A 15,799-nucleotide genomic window follows, 5' to 3' on the forward strand; every position below is an offset into this window, starting at 1 on the left:
GACTTGGGTTGCTCATCTTTTGTTTAATGACCAACTTTTTATATGGATATAAAACAGTGTTTAAAATGTAGTTTTGTTCCCTCTTTCTGAATAGACTTCCACTATTACTTTTTACCAACTAGTTCCATTGAAAGGTTTCCAGCGTTACAGGTAATGTAAAGTCCATTAGGTCAGGTTCTTCATAGCATGACATGCAGTAAATTACAAGTGCTTCAAGCAGCTCAGTGAATTACAGTTCATCACTTTGAAAGGTTCCCACTACAAGACTACAGATATCAGATCTGGCAGTTAGGATCCAATTAACACTTTGGTCAGAATAATCAGATTGCATGTGTAAGACTTGTATAATTCGTTTATTGCTTCCATGCATCTTCTGTCTGTAGGTAAATTTGTTGCTGTTATTTCAAAGCTTGGAATCAGTATTTCACTTGCCTTTAGGTTATATTTCAAGTTCTTTTGCAGTGCAGTGATGAACTCTCCCTGTTCCAGCAATTTAGATCACTTGTCCTGTAGATATTACTGCTTGAGAAATGGTTTGTTTCTGGTGGTTTTGTTTTGTATTCTTACCATGTCATTATATGTCTAGAAAAAAATTGCTAGCAATTTTTACTAAGCACATTTTATTTAGTGTAACAGTCTTCTCCAACGTGATCATTGTGAAACTCACAGAACACCCAGATATACTGTAAATGACATATGCATTGACATTTACATGTGTACTGTCATGCGAAACCATTTCCTGCTACACTGGATATAATACTATAACTGAATGAAAACATTCTGATTTTGTGATATCATTTTTCAAGCTATGGTCAGTGTACATAAAGGTTCTTCAGGATAAACCTCGGCGGTGCAGAGTAATGGATTTCAAATTCTGTGTTCTTACCTAGTGCTTTACGGCAAATTGCACTTTCAAGTCTTACAGGCAGCGAGACTCCTCGGAAAGAACTCGACTTGCCCAAGGTATCCCACCTTGTCCATGGGAGAGCAGTAATGAAAAGACACACAAATGCTGGAAGTTTGAAATGCAGAAACTTGTGAACTGGCTAAGCAAAAAGATCAAAGACTACTAACACCCCGCTATGTTGTATTTCCTATGTCAAAACATGCTAGTTGTGTTCAAGATACTCTGTCTTTTTCCCCTCTGACAGCTCTGCCCATACAAAAGTCAGGTATATCTGATTCATGTATACAGCAATGTATATTTAGGCTCTTCATCAATATATAAATTTCAAATACTACAGGAACAAGAATTAAAAGAGAAATTTAAACTTATTTCCCAGTTTGAAAGTGTTTCAAGAACAAACATTATCTAAAGCTTTACGGATTAGAGATGTGAGCAACAGGATATGAAGCTCTAGGGCAACAGTACAAATTTGCCCCAGGTCAATGACACCCAGGAATTATTACCAGCTGAAACTATTTGATGGCCAATAATATTCCAAGTTTCCAGTTTCCAGTCCAGTTTCTAATGAGCTACAGTCCTCGTAAAAAATTACCATCATAATGAACTACAAGACCCACAGAAAGCTCGAGGACTGTATGGCTTACAGACTAAACCAGCTTTCTGAAAGTGCTGTACTATTTGCGTATCAGAAAACCAGATCCATCTGCACTGTTTCCCTCCTACAAGACAATGCCAGCAAGTACGCAGACTGCCTACAGCCAGGCAAATCACAGCTTGTAACTTTAACAGTTTAAATTAGGAGGAGTGTCTATATACTATTGATACAGTTAAGAAAGAGAGAAGCTCCTTTAGATGGCAATTCAGACAGAATAAATTGAGCTCCGTTCTGAATTTTGAATTGTTCTGTGTGAGAGCTTGAATCAGGTGAGGAACATCCCGATGTAGGCATGTAACAACATTCGGCAATGCGAACACTTCATTTCCTTACAAAACATCAGCGAACGACTGAACCCCACAGAAGTGAAGAAGAAGAGAACTATCCATGTGTAGCCATTCAGAGCCACCAAAATCATTATTAAGGTGGAATTGTATGAGATACCCTGTATGCTTTCAAACCAGAACTGTATTACCTACAGACAGTTCTTAGTATATACATAAATAGGTATCAATTAAAATGTTTTATTAATCTTACTTAACTGTTGGAGAAAATCAGTATACTGTGCTAAATGATGGGATTATTTAACTGTTGCTGTGTTTCAATTCTCAATACACACAAGACAGCCTTAGAAAATTTCAGCAGAACTGCTGACCTTAGGTTTCTATTTGTTTAAAAAAAACCCCAAACTGACAATAGCACATTGCATTTTAAACAGTTTAATTTGATACTCTAAATTTCCAACAAAATGTATCCAAACCAGTTGAAATACTCCTTCCTCCCATGCCCAAATCAAACCCCGTCCCAAGATACTCAGTTACCACCACCTTAAAATTTTCTGCATTTGCATTTTCGTTATCCTGTAAAAATGTGCGGCAGGCTGAAGGCTCTCATCTGTATTCCTAGGTCTTCAAGAAGTGGATAATTGCTCTGACCCCCTCTAAGAGTTTCTGTTTTAAGGGGAAGTAAAGACTAGCCAAGAGAAATAGCTTTCCTAGCTCAGCAGAACAGCTCTTCTCTCGCCTTTTCCCAGTTTAAAGCAGAAGAGTGTGAAACAATTCTTGCAGATACAAAACGGAGGCGACTTCACTTTCCCAAAGAAAAGTCTTCAAATAGTAAACACAAAAAGAAATACAATTAGAAAATAATTCAGCCCAACTAAATCTTGAGTATTTGAAATGTTGACTTTGAATGTGTTCCCTTCTTTTCACCAACTAGCCAGGGAACCCCAGGTGACCAAAACGAAGCATTTCACCTGGTGCCAAAAATGGGAGAATGAATCAGGGTCTATTTTGTGATTATTTGAACGTGCATGATCAGCATCTATGTAGTATGATTTTCAAAGCTAGACAATCCCCAAGCCAGAGTCCCATTTAAGCATATATATGTATAAGCACCAGACTTTCAAATCTCTGTAGGCTGATGGTTTTTATGTGCATGGAGACACTCCGGTGCCTTAGTCTGCTGCACTCCTCAGAACAAGGATAGACACAGTAACCTTTCTGACCTCTACTTTGCTGCATGTATAGGAGTTGCATATTGACAATCTGATTACATGCATATAGTGTTGATACATTCTGGACAGATTCTTCTCCTGTTTACATCCACGTAAACACAGTGTACTAAAAGGCCATTGAAGTCAACAGTACAATCCCAGTGGAAATTGATATAAATAAAGTAAGAGTCAGGCTCAACATTATTGTTGAAGCTGCCCTTTTGTAAGTGTTATATATATTACAAGGCTGCATGGTGCAGAATGCAGCTTCCCCTGGAGGACTGCTGAGACCTTACCTTTTCACTGGGCTTAAAGATGTGGAAAAGACTGCAATTTTCACTTGTATGATGCTTAGAAAAACTGGCACATTAACAAGAGGAGGAGCCAGGGCTTTCTCCAGCTGCTGTTTATGCTCATGTAAAGTCTGGCCACACTGTTTTATGCCTAAATTTGCACATGAGCTTGCTTACATGTTCTGTGGCTAATCACGGGATCAATCAGATATTAAGAAAGTATTTATTAAAAATGAATATTTAAAAATACATTTTTACTGGTCTTGAGATTTAATCTTTTTTTTTTTCCATTCCTCAAGCAACAACATGCAGCTGTCACCAACAGGAAAATAAAGATAACTTTGTATGGGACCAAACGGCAGACCATAATTTTTATCTCCATCTTACATAAACATACTCTAGGCATAAACTGTGGCCAGTGCGTGGGTTACAGAGCTACTCTTCTACAGAGCTGCTTAGTAACTCAAGGGTTACAAAACCCTTGCACATAAGAGATAAGAACCCCAGCTAAGGACAGTTTCAGATGGAAAGGTAAGAGATCCAGATCACAATGATTTGGGTATCACTGCTACCTTGCCCAGGACCCACAAAACATATCCAAGGTTTCCATTCTAAATCCTGCCCCCTCTCCTTTGAATCTTGGCAGCCATAGCAAAGGCACATGCCGCAGTTGCAGAAGATTGAAAATGGAGTATCCAAGCATATCAGTAGCATATCTTATGGATGTTATTGAGGTAGAGATAAAAGAAGCATTTTCTGATCTCAGACAAAGCAGCCTTTAATAGTAAAGTTCCCTCTTGACCCTGCTGACGCTGACAAGTATTCTATAGCTTTATGTACATTCATCAGGAATGCACGGGTATGAACTGGTGTTGCTTGCTCCTACCTCTGGATAAAATGGATGGACCCCAGTCAAATTTAAGCAATAAAGACTATCATTTGACCCACGGAGCAGCTGACATATGGCCACTTCTCAGCTTTCAAGGAGGAGTGTTGGGAATAGTCCAATCCACCTATTTTCCTATCTGATGGTTGAATCAAATCCCTTATCTATCCACCACACTGACTTTTAGGCTCTTTTGTACAGTTTGTGATAAAAGGGGGCCATACCACCAATCACGAAATGCAGGTCTGCAGCCTAACCATCTGCTTCTTGGAGCCTGAAGAGCAGATGAAGCAAGCTGCTTTTAGCTCTTCACTGCTAGAAAATTAATCCTGTGCGCTATGAGACACTGAGTGGAGGAAAGCCGGCTGTAAAGAGAATAAGGAGATGATGCAGTCACCAGCTCATTTCAGACCATTATGAGTAGCCCTCCCCGTCCAGCTCTGGCGACAGCCACAGATTAAACAGTGAAAGAAAACAGTGACCAGCACTGTCAAGGGAGGCCAGAACTAGGGCAACAAAACACTTGTCAGGCCAGGCAACTTTTGTGTACCCGTTCATGTAAATCTGAACTTTCCATAGCAATTTTGAAACAGCCCTTCATTAGTTATAATTTTAAAACCAGTGCTGCAGACTTTAGAGTAATTTGTCAGCAGTTTTACTGTTTATGTGTCTTTGGGGTGTATAATGGAAAAGTGGGGTTTCTTGGACATGAGGAAAACGGATTAATGGATCTTTAGTGAATTAATACATGGTCTTCACACTTCTTCTGTAGGAAACAGTCCCAGTAAAAAAGTATGTACAGAATTTTTTAAAAGGAAAATAAATGATGCAATGTACAACATTTAGTGTAGGGTTTGGATTTTTTTTTTGTTTTTTTTTTTTGTTTTTTTTATTACATGGATGCATTTACAAAAATACTCTCAAAAGATTTGGAGAAAGTATGGAAAGTATATTCCCATATGAACATGAGCTACAAGGACGGTCAAATGGAGGACTAAGATAATCCTTAGTTTTTATTTGATAAACAGCAGCCATAGAACAGTCTAGATTCTACCAACATGTTTAATAATGTTAAAGCCACAATGTCCTATTTTCTCAAACCTGTAACATACATTTTAAAATACTGACTCCCACTAAGGGAGGGAGGTACACCCAAACGCTCTTTGCAAGGCCTCATGTGGACTACTCTAACCAGGATCAAGAAGGCATAAAACTATCCTGAAGCCACCCTAGTATTAATTTCTCAGGCTGGAAATTCTCAAAATTTGCAAAAACCTCAGATCTGATGTCTGTTTACATATCAAGTATTAGGATGTGCATAATCATCTGCTACTCACTTTCTTGCAAAAACACCTGCTTGGCATAGGCATAGGCATTTACAACTGCACATGCACCTAACATTTGCTTTGTTTTAATGTTCTAGCCAACTGGAAACCACTGCAGCATTTCATGTTCTTGTGATGTGTCATATAAATGACAGGATTTCAAATTTTCCTGTTCTATAAATACAGCCTGATTTTGTTTTGCTATCTGTCTTGCTGTTTGTTCATACAAACACCTAATCGTATAAAAAATGCAGTGTTTGAAGACTGTAGTCAGATCTGTCCCGGTGTACATACTGAATTTTCTGCCACTGTTCTTATACTATATACCATCATGTGGCAATTTTGCAAGAGATGACATGGGTATTAGCTTGAGTACTTTCTAGTCTTTTCAGAAATAAATAATATAGAAAGTGAGTAACAGAGCAATAACTCAATCTTTTGGTTAACTTTAATAAGGAAATGTCATAAGTGTCATCTAATAGAGAAAAATGCTTATGGAGATCAGAAGAACGGAAGAAGTAATATGAGATCCAATGGGAAACATAAACTGTAACACGGGATTTTGTCACAGCAAAGTCTCCCTTTCTTTGTCCCATACCAACTCCCACCTCAGATGAATATACAAAGGTATGACATCATGAAGCAATCTATTAGGTACCTGAGCCTGACAAGGACCTCATTAGAATATTAACTTTAATAATCTCATAGTATCTCATCATGAACCAGTGACTCTTAGACCAGGTTTGTACTGCATCATTTTAAGCATCTGACTGATATATCTACTTGCCCTGGGCACTTCCTATAGACAACAGAAGACAATGTGCAAATCCATGGACTAATCCAGCCCATGTAAAACCAGAAGTGTCTATGTCTGCCTCTCTTTTCTACTACAGACACAGCTTTGACTGACTCTGCTTCTAACAGGGGTATCTAAAGTTAAATGCCTTAGGTTAGGCAAGATGAATCTGGACTTTTTGCTAGTTCATGTGAAAGGCCACAGGGTTCCTGGGTGACAGTGGCAGAAAAACTGTCCTGTGTACCATGTGTTACTCTCAAACCACAGAAGATTCACATGAGTAACTCCATTAACACAGAGACATCCTGAAAACAATACAGAAATCTTGCAAATAAACTGGGGTCAATATAGTTTCACAACTTCTGTCAAGAAGAGCTCTGAAAGCTGTCCATGGCTTCAGCAGCTGGTATCCTTTCAAAGTTTCTGCTAGCCTGGTGACTCCCACCAGGCTTGTAGCCAGTCCCCGCTCCCGCTCTCATAGTACAGCTCAAAGCAGCAGTTTCTTCAATACGCTGCTCCTCTCCTCAAACACACTTCCATCATCAGTCTTGGGAGACTGCCAATGCACAGTATATATTTAAGTACCTTCCATTTACTGAAATGTCACCTCCTTCATTAGACACAGGTGAGTGTCTCTGTCCTTTCACCGTCTTTCTATGTCACCTGCCAATGACTTTTTTTGTTCAAGACTATGGAAATACTGTATTCTGTTTTCTCAGCCTCTGTTTTTAGTCTAAATTAATGCCTCGGCTTAGCATCAAAATACAAAGCATTACCTAGAGATGAGGCAAATTTACAGTTTCCTTTAGAAATCACAGAGTGCTCTCTTCGGCCACGGCTTAAGCATGCGCTGCAATGAACAGTACAGCTGAAATCCTCCCAATTCGTCACCTCGTGAGCACATCGGCCATGGCAAAGCAATAACTTTTCCAAACTACAAAAATTATAGACAATAAGCCTGAGTTTGTTTATATTGAAAATTATGGCAAAACGATCTATCTCCAACAGGAGCCAAATTTAATACTGGTAGAGCGTATGATATTCATGAATTAACTTATGGGAACACACAATTTGGTATCGGCCCATACAATGAAATGACTGAAGGAGGAACAAAGATGGATCTTTAGTAATACACTTGTTTAGAAGTAAGTTCCAAGTACAGATTTTTCTTACCACAAAAAATGGAACTAAAAAGACCCAATTTCTGTAAAAGGTTTACTAAAATAGAGCTAGGAAACATACATAATTTTTAAAAAGTTTAGAACTTCCAATGCAAAAAGTATTAAAATTACTTTCTTTTATCATTTTAATAACAATGTCTGATTTGTCAAAATAACAGTAAAAACTCTATAAATATCTGTTAAGGGATTATTCCAATAGCATGAAAAACTCTAGTGAAGAAATGACACAGAATATAGAACTGTCATCACGCATTTGCATATAAAAGGCTGTTTAAAACTGACAGGCACATAAACAGAAAATACATGCCATAAAATTAGTCATTTTTAAGCATGGATCTTTAAATAAAGCTGGCAGAGCACCTTCATTTTAGCTAACTCATTCTCAAGAGGAATCACAAAAATGGTGCAGCACCTAGCAACACATTTTCTTCAGTCTTGTATACAGATAACAGTTTGATTATTACAATATGTGAACACATCTTCATTAACTTACCTTCAAACACTGTTGATATTTCTTGAAGAATATATTTTTGTTAAGGATGTCACTACACATTCATAAAATAAAAGTATTATTTATCTTTTCAAAAGATTATCAGAACTGTGATTTATTAGATATCGGAGGCTGCTTGTCAGGAAAAAACATATATAGCACTCCCAGGGATACCAAACAGAATGCATTATTTTTTAAGTTCTTATGATGTAACGTTTGTAGGGAAATGAAGAGCTTTAATAGGCCTACCAGGAGAAGAAAAATGTTTTGGACTCACAAGTCCTTTCAGTCAGAAATAGAAGTAGCACACTTCAAGCCAAGCGCCGTATGAAACAACACCCTAAGTTTAAATTAATGCAAACCATACAAAATGCATATTGCTAAAAAAAAACAGTTCTGACAAGCAGATAGGAAAAAAAGACAATATTTTGACACTTCTTAAACTGAAAATGTTGACTCCTTCAAAAAGACACAAAAGTGGGTTTTAATGCATTTCATTTAAAGGCTGCGATGGCCAGGGCCATGTCCCACGTCCCCTTCCCCCAGTGAATGAGGAGAACCTGGACAGGGGCTGAAACCACAGTGAGGACCTGCATTCAGGAGTCTGACTTGTCAGGAGTGCTGGTTAACCAGCAGGCTCCAGAAACTCAGCCTTTTCTCTCAACTATTCTGCGCCAGGTCAATACCGGCAGCCTATGCACTGGGCTAGCAAGTGCCAATGGCTCCCTCAGCTCCCGGAGCAGGCTGACAGCTGGCTCTTCTCCCTGCTCCCCCTTACTTGAATTCAACCCCCTTAGTCCCTACACCTCAGAGAGCAACCAGAGCCCTAAGATGGAGAAGAGGATGGAAATATCTTCTCTGTTAGTTTTGAAAGTAACAAGCTTTTAAGTCCTTATTTTTTAAATCCGTTGCTCAAAATTTCTTTTCATAAAAGTTCCTAGCATTTAACAAAGCAGTACTTTCCAAGGCTCTCCGAGCACTGTTTCACTGAAAATTATAGATTCATAAGAATTTGTTTTTATGTGGCTCTCTAGACACAAAATCAATTAGTCACAAAGCTTTGATCCTATGAAAATTCAGTATTACTTACATCATAGTGTAGATTTGATATAAGCACAGAACCTTCTTCAAGATTTGAGCCATAGACTTCTGTTAACAAGTATTTTCTGTACAAACTTCTATTTGCCTCTCACTTTTATTTAGTTTTAGAAACTACTCAGAGATTATCTTAATAGAATTCAGATACTTATTCTAAGAGTAATAGATGTAGCTTCTTTGTCATACTATTTGGATTACTCATAAAAAAACCTCACAAACCGATGTTCACTAAATATACACATAGGCATAATTGCTGTAACCACTCATTAGCAATCTAATTTGAACTCATTTCATTAAAAGAATCAAGCTAAAATAAAAGTATTTCTTGTTAAAAAATCATTATGCAAATTGCAGAACAAGAAGATACCTTGGCAAGTGAGCTACCCCATCCCTCTCTTCAAAAGCAGAATAAACTGCTTTGTTTCTGACCGACACTTGTCCAAAATGTTTTACAAACTTCAGGCAAGGGAGATTCTATGACACCCCCAGCAGTCTATTCCAACACTTTCTCACTTTGCTTATATTCCAAAAGTTATTGGACATTTAACACAATTCTCCATTGCATCAATTAAAGCCAATTATTATTTGTAGACATGTACTTACAAGTATAAAAAACTGTGAATGTTTTGCAAAGATATAATTAATGATGACAAAAATAATGCCATTTACTGACAAAATGAATATTTTGTAACGGAATGGTAAAAACAAATGCTTTTCACTACTACTCTCTTATTGAATTCTTGCTACATTAATTAAAACTTCATCAGCTGTTTTCATGCTTGAGTTTATCTTCCAAACATAAGAAAATGCACACTTGTACCGAAATACCTGACCCAGCCCTGGAATCAGTACTGACCTGAACTCAGCATCTGCTTTGCCCCCAAGTTTGACCTAGGGAATGAAGGTCATTGCAAGACCTGGGCTTACCAAAGTCCAGAAGTATTTATTTAAATACTGTATGACCTAGAATATTATCCTTTTGACAAAAGACAGTATTACAGTTCACATATATACAGTGTTTACAGTACTCCTTCTAAGAAAAAGATCATGTACTACCTTCTCATTTTACCAGAGCTTCCGCAGCTCTTCGGGTCTGTAAGAAGACACTGAGACCTGCCTTTAAATTAAAACTAGTAACTGAAAACTTATTTTCCATTTGGAGGTGCAAGTAAGTTCAAAACTACAGTGTTTCATAAACCAAGACTAAAACTATAGCTAAGGTTTTCAGCTGCTACAGCGATGTTTCCCTCTTGCCCAAATATGCAGAAAAGCAATCAAGTTCTTAAATATATAGAAAAATGAGCAATAATCAGCAACATGAAAAGGAACTTCTTTGGTTCACAAGCAATTCTGAAGGGTTAAAAATATTGCTTGGCAGCAATCCAGATTTTTTTTTCTTTAAAATCAAATTTTACAATATGTATTTATAAAAATATTAGTGAAGGAAACTTCAAAATTAAAGTTTTGCTTTGAGGCAAACTTGACTTTAACATTATGCACCTTGGACCGACTTTTAATTTGATATTAAAAATGTTGTTCTGAAAATGTAGGAATATTTCAGCTTCCTCAATATCTTTTTTTGATACAAAATTCACGTAGCAAATTTCAGAGCATTTTAGTACTGAAAAGTCATAATTAAAAACGTTGTAAAGTGAATACTTAATGAAGTTCTAATGAAATATTCAATGTTGAATCAATTGTATTGCTACTGCTAAAATATTTCACCTTTTTCGCTACGTTTTTTCGCTACATTTTTGATTCAGTGGGCTAGTTCCTATTCCCAACCATGGCAAAGCTTACAGAGGTCAAAGATATCATTTTGCCAAACTCGTAAAGAAAACCCAGTTTACTTCATTTGAAGAGTTTTCTATTTTATGGGCATTCAGACTCAGTTACAAGTCACAACAAGTGCTAGAAAAAAACATTTAAGGAGAAGAAAGAGAGAGATCCGAATGGTCAACTCGATTAAAAAGAGCAGTTAAGGATTATTACTAAGTTGTTAATGATAGGTATCTTTACTTTCTCTATAAACTTTATGAACACTATACAAATATCAAACAGTGGTAACGAACACAAGGAAATTAGACCAGTATTTACACAAGGAAGGAGAACGCAAATAGGACACCCAGGTAATAGAGAAGGGGACATGCTGTTGGCATCCTATAGAGTTGCTGAAGAGGTTTAAGCTGACTATTTACCTTTTCATGGGGAAGGAGCAAAGCTTTGGGGGCTGCCTAAAAGGATGTATACATGCATCTGTCTGTCTCCCTGTCAGCAGCGATGACCCAGTCATTACTGGGAGTTTCTGAATGGCAATGAAAGTCGCTAAAGCCATACTCTTGCTAAGTTCTGCTAAATGTAAGACATCCTGAAGTAATTTTTTAAATGAATGAATTTTGAATGAAACCAAAGCACATCTCCCAATTTAAGATGCAAAGGCACTGAGAAATGAACAATTAGAATCTCTCATTACTTTGTAGGTGATGGCATGATGTGTGGGTTTTGGAAATGAACTCCGGTGGGAGCTCTGGGTGCACAGATCTTTGAAAAAACCATCTCCACAACCCCCAACTCACTCCAATCGTCTAGACTTCACTGGGCAGGGAACATTAAAAGGAAGGAGATTTCAGGCTGAATAAAATTTACATTTGCAGTAATATATGCTGTGGGGATGGACTTTAGTTCTTTAGTAAGTGTCTAACATTTCTCTGCCTTTTATACATGGAGGATGTAAAGACAATTTATGAAGAACCACAAGAATAACGTAACTAGATATTTATGACTGCAACACCACCAGTACCCTCGTTACTTTAGTATCTCGACAAAATCCTCAGAGGTAGTTTACACTTTTTACTATGGAGCACGAATGCCTCTTGCACCAGCTAGATTTTTTGAAAGGTGATAGCGTGACATAAAAAAGAAACTGAAATTCCAGAAGTTTGTATCACGTATAAAGTACGTAATGTTATATCTATGTGGCCAAATGGATTAGGAGGCTGGATTTGTGAGCACCTGGCTTTTGAATATCTTAAACCATTTTATAGCAAGTTTTTCACATTGTACAACCTCTGAGCATGCTCTACCACCCTTTCTATAACATTTTTTCACAAACTCCTTTCTACTGTATTTCAAAGTCCTTGTGTAACATACTGAAGCGTTAAATAATGAGAGACATATAAGCCCCAACATTGCACTGAGACATATATATGTATTTACATATGCATATTTTACGTATTATTTATATGCACACCAAATGTTAAACATGCTACATATTCTAGTAAAAAAACCAAAGTTTGACATATATAAACACATACTTTTAATTTTTGTCTGTCTCCCCTGTTCAAAGATAACTGGAAGAGCTTCATAAATAATAAAAACAGGAAATAAAACACACTTTAACTATCCATTATCAAGGGGAATATTGTTTTAACAAGATGTACGGAATCACATTATCATTCTATTAATTCAATAATCTTGATGTTGTTACAAGACTGAGGCAGTTATCAAAGCAGGGGATCATTCTTGTACATAAGGACCACATCACTTAATGGGACAGAGATGTCACATAAACTAGAGTGTCAAAAAGACAATAAATGTAGGACTGAGCTTGTAGTAGCAATGAATTTAAGTTGGCATACATGGCTCCAGCAAAATAACCGGTATTTGATAAGCATATAGGTATGGCTGGTTTTGAAACTGCTATCATTATAGTGCTGATTTCATGAAATTCCTCACAAATTGATCTTTTATGTTATACTCACATTCAAAATCTCTACATAATTCCTATTGACAGTGGTTCCAAAGGTCTTTCATTAACTCAGTCTTGCAATGACAAATGTAAGAACACCTTCTCTTCTTTTGAAATTAAATGAATATTTATGGTAATTATTATAAAACGACTTTACCCTTGAGGACATTGGTCCTCAAAGTTTGCATGGGTTTTCAACTAAACCTGTTTCCTCTGAGAAATTTTAGGAATTATTCTTCATGACTCAGTACATTCCTGCTTAGTAACCGGTAGCCAAGCTAACATTTCTTACACCTTTTTTTCATTCATATAGTTTTAGTCAAAAAGAATAGGCTCTGGGCATGCAATTTCTTTTACTACTTGATTTCTGTGTGTAGCTGATAACAATGCCCACCCTCCCACCTACATGGCATACCAAAGTTTGAGACATACAGAAATTCAAGGTAATCATCAACTGGTTTCACTACACGTTCTTATACTCTCACAGCTTCTAGACCCTGCTGTATGTGATTTGGTCTCACATCCATTATGGAGATATTAATATAACGATATAGTTGCCAGAAGACGTGAATTCTAATGATTTTTTAAGCTGTCTATAGGTCTGCAGGTAAAACACCAAGACTGCCCCTTATGTATCTTTGAATAACATGTCTGTAAGACAGACGGATGGAGGCAGTTTCACTTCTGCTAGTTTTAGCCTTAACTACTGCATACATGCTGCCTTTCATTTTGTAGAGTTCATGACAGATACATCCTATGAAACCACATGAAGAGAACAGGCTGCATTTGAACAACCATGTGTTTAGCTACCTGAGGTCATAAAAAAGGTACTGTTGTAGCTACAGTGCTACAATGCAACTATGGCCTATACATGTAAATAAAAACTTGGAATTTTAGGTATGTCTGTAAGTTACATACATATTTATGTATATGAACAAACAGAAGATGGAGGGGTGGCATGGCGATTTAACAGATCAAGGATGCCACATTGTTCACAAATGGCGAATTCATACAAAGGCCAATTCAGGACTAAATACTGAATCAGACCTAAGTCCAGGTATCTTTTGTATGTTACTACTAAACGCCAGCTTCTTAAGGCTATCAGCATACAGGACAGGATTTTCTGAATGAATAACCCTATTTCTATTTTCTTCTGTTTCTATTAGGATAATAGAGCACCCACCATTACAATGTGACAATTTCTGAAAAAACATTGACTTTAATAGCATCTGCGGTATTTGGTATTCCTCAGAAATCAATAGTGGGCAGATGTCCTTCATCCATATCTCATACTTCTGGAAGTTGTTACACAGGCAGTAGGTATGAAGTGTATACTTTTTCAGCTCCAGCTCCAGCACCAGATTTATAGAATAGTTAGTGAATGCAGAGCTAAGTTTGGGAACGGATTACCACAATCTGACCTGAAGCAGAACTGAAATGGTAAAACTGATTGAAGAAGGCAAACGTTTTCTTAGAAAAATATTTTCTGAATTCTCCCAGATTTCATCCTTAGCGTTAGGTAAAACATGATTATATAGCCAAAGTCTTTTTGTACTATTTCTCTCTTTGCAGATTAATTATGGTTGATAATGAAAACTATCATCGAGCTAGCTGCAGGTAAAATAAAGTTTGCATGGCCATCATACTGGTATTTCAAAAGCACAGGATGAGTCTGATACCGTGACATTTAAAAGGCAAAAAGTCCCACTTTTAGTTGCTTTACTGCTACTTTGTGCCAATCATGCTACTTGGCACACAGCAGAAGTGTTGTCAGGAATACTGTCTACATCCTGAGTGAAAAACAAAACTCCAAAAGTGAATGTGAGGGACAGAAACTATAGAAATGAGGAAAAATTTCACTTACATTTATCCAAGATGGCTGTCGCTATTACTGTTGAAACTCTGCTATGGGCTGAGGTCACAAGACCCTGTAAGCTAAAATAGAGAAGCTTCAGCTGAGGGTAACTGAAGCTGCAGAACATTAAAATACATTTTAAGGTTATAGGTATTGATTGGAGTTTTAATTTCTTGATCTATTTTTCCCAAGGCACAAAAAGTGACCTCTACTTTTTGGTCATTTTTCAAGCCTGGAGGGAAGAGATTTTCAGTATTATCCTCTACCTCATTATAAGTGTGTATGTATGTTATATACAGTATATGATATGATAGTATGATGGTTTCATTGGCATGAGTTTGGAGTTGCCACATTATTCACAAATGGTGAAACCATACGTGATTTATGCAGATTCTCCCGAACAAAACTAGAATAAAACCTTTATACAACATCACATCATCATGTATGTAGGAAATGTGAATTAAATAAAAGAAAAGCTAGCTTAAAAATCTTCATAAGTGTATTAAAATTCATCACAGAGTTTTTTTTCCTTTCTGTAAAGGTAATTTTTTAATTATGTACGTCTAAGGGAGTCTGATAACTTTTATATCTTAGAAATACCAAAATAACTTTTAAATTATTTTTGTATGCATATTAATACTGTAGTTTAAAAATCTATTGCATCTTAATCTCCCAGGGCTTAAATCAAGTGTGTGATCTACTAGGCAGCTACAATCTCCTCTCAACCTGTGATATAAAGACCCTACTGTTGGCTTCAGTATGTGGTAAGATACTGAATTTGTCACTAATTTTGGATCAGACATTCTCTCTTCTGGCCCACAAGTCACTGTGCTTTTGGGAAAAGAACTGACATGTAAAAGAAAAAAAAAAAGGAGAAAACAGAAAATAATACCTTGGGAAATTATTGTTAGTGTTAACAGCAGAGATTTGGAATGGCAGAAGGAAAGGAAGGAGACTAGTAAAGTTCAGCTGAGAAAAGTGCACGACAAACAACCCTGCAGTTTATTACCTTTACTAGGATTGCATATGACATCCGCCTATGTAAATACACACTTGTGTATGTGCATGTA

General features: G+C 36.9%; 1 protein-coding gene across 12 annotated transcripts in view; it reads right to left on the reverse strand.

Moving 5' to 3' along the window:
- Nucleotides 1-15,799, reverse strand: part of FOXP2 (forkhead box P2) — a 440,831-nt gene that overhangs the window by 74,942 nt on the left and 350,090 nt on the right. The window contains exon 2 of one of the 12 annotated variants that reach the window (XM_087764526.1): nucleotides 14,739-14,809. The exons of the other annotated variants lie outside the window; for them this stretch is intronic. The gene's annotated coding sequence lies outside the window, so the exon portion shown is untranslated. The remainder of the gene's footprint in view (nucleotides 1-14,738; nucleotides 14,810-15,799) is intronic. 12 annotated transcript variants of the gene reach the window in all.

The sequence above is a fragment of the Nipponia nippon genome, unplaced genomic scaffold, assembly GCF_047370975.1.
Source record: "Nipponia nippon isolate SJK-2023a ecotype South Korea unplaced genomic scaffold, ASM4737097v1 scaffold_3, whole genome shotgun sequence".
Taxonomy (NCBI): domain Eukaryota; kingdom Metazoa; phylum Chordata; class Aves; order Pelecaniformes; family Threskiornithidae; genus Nipponia; species Nipponia nippon.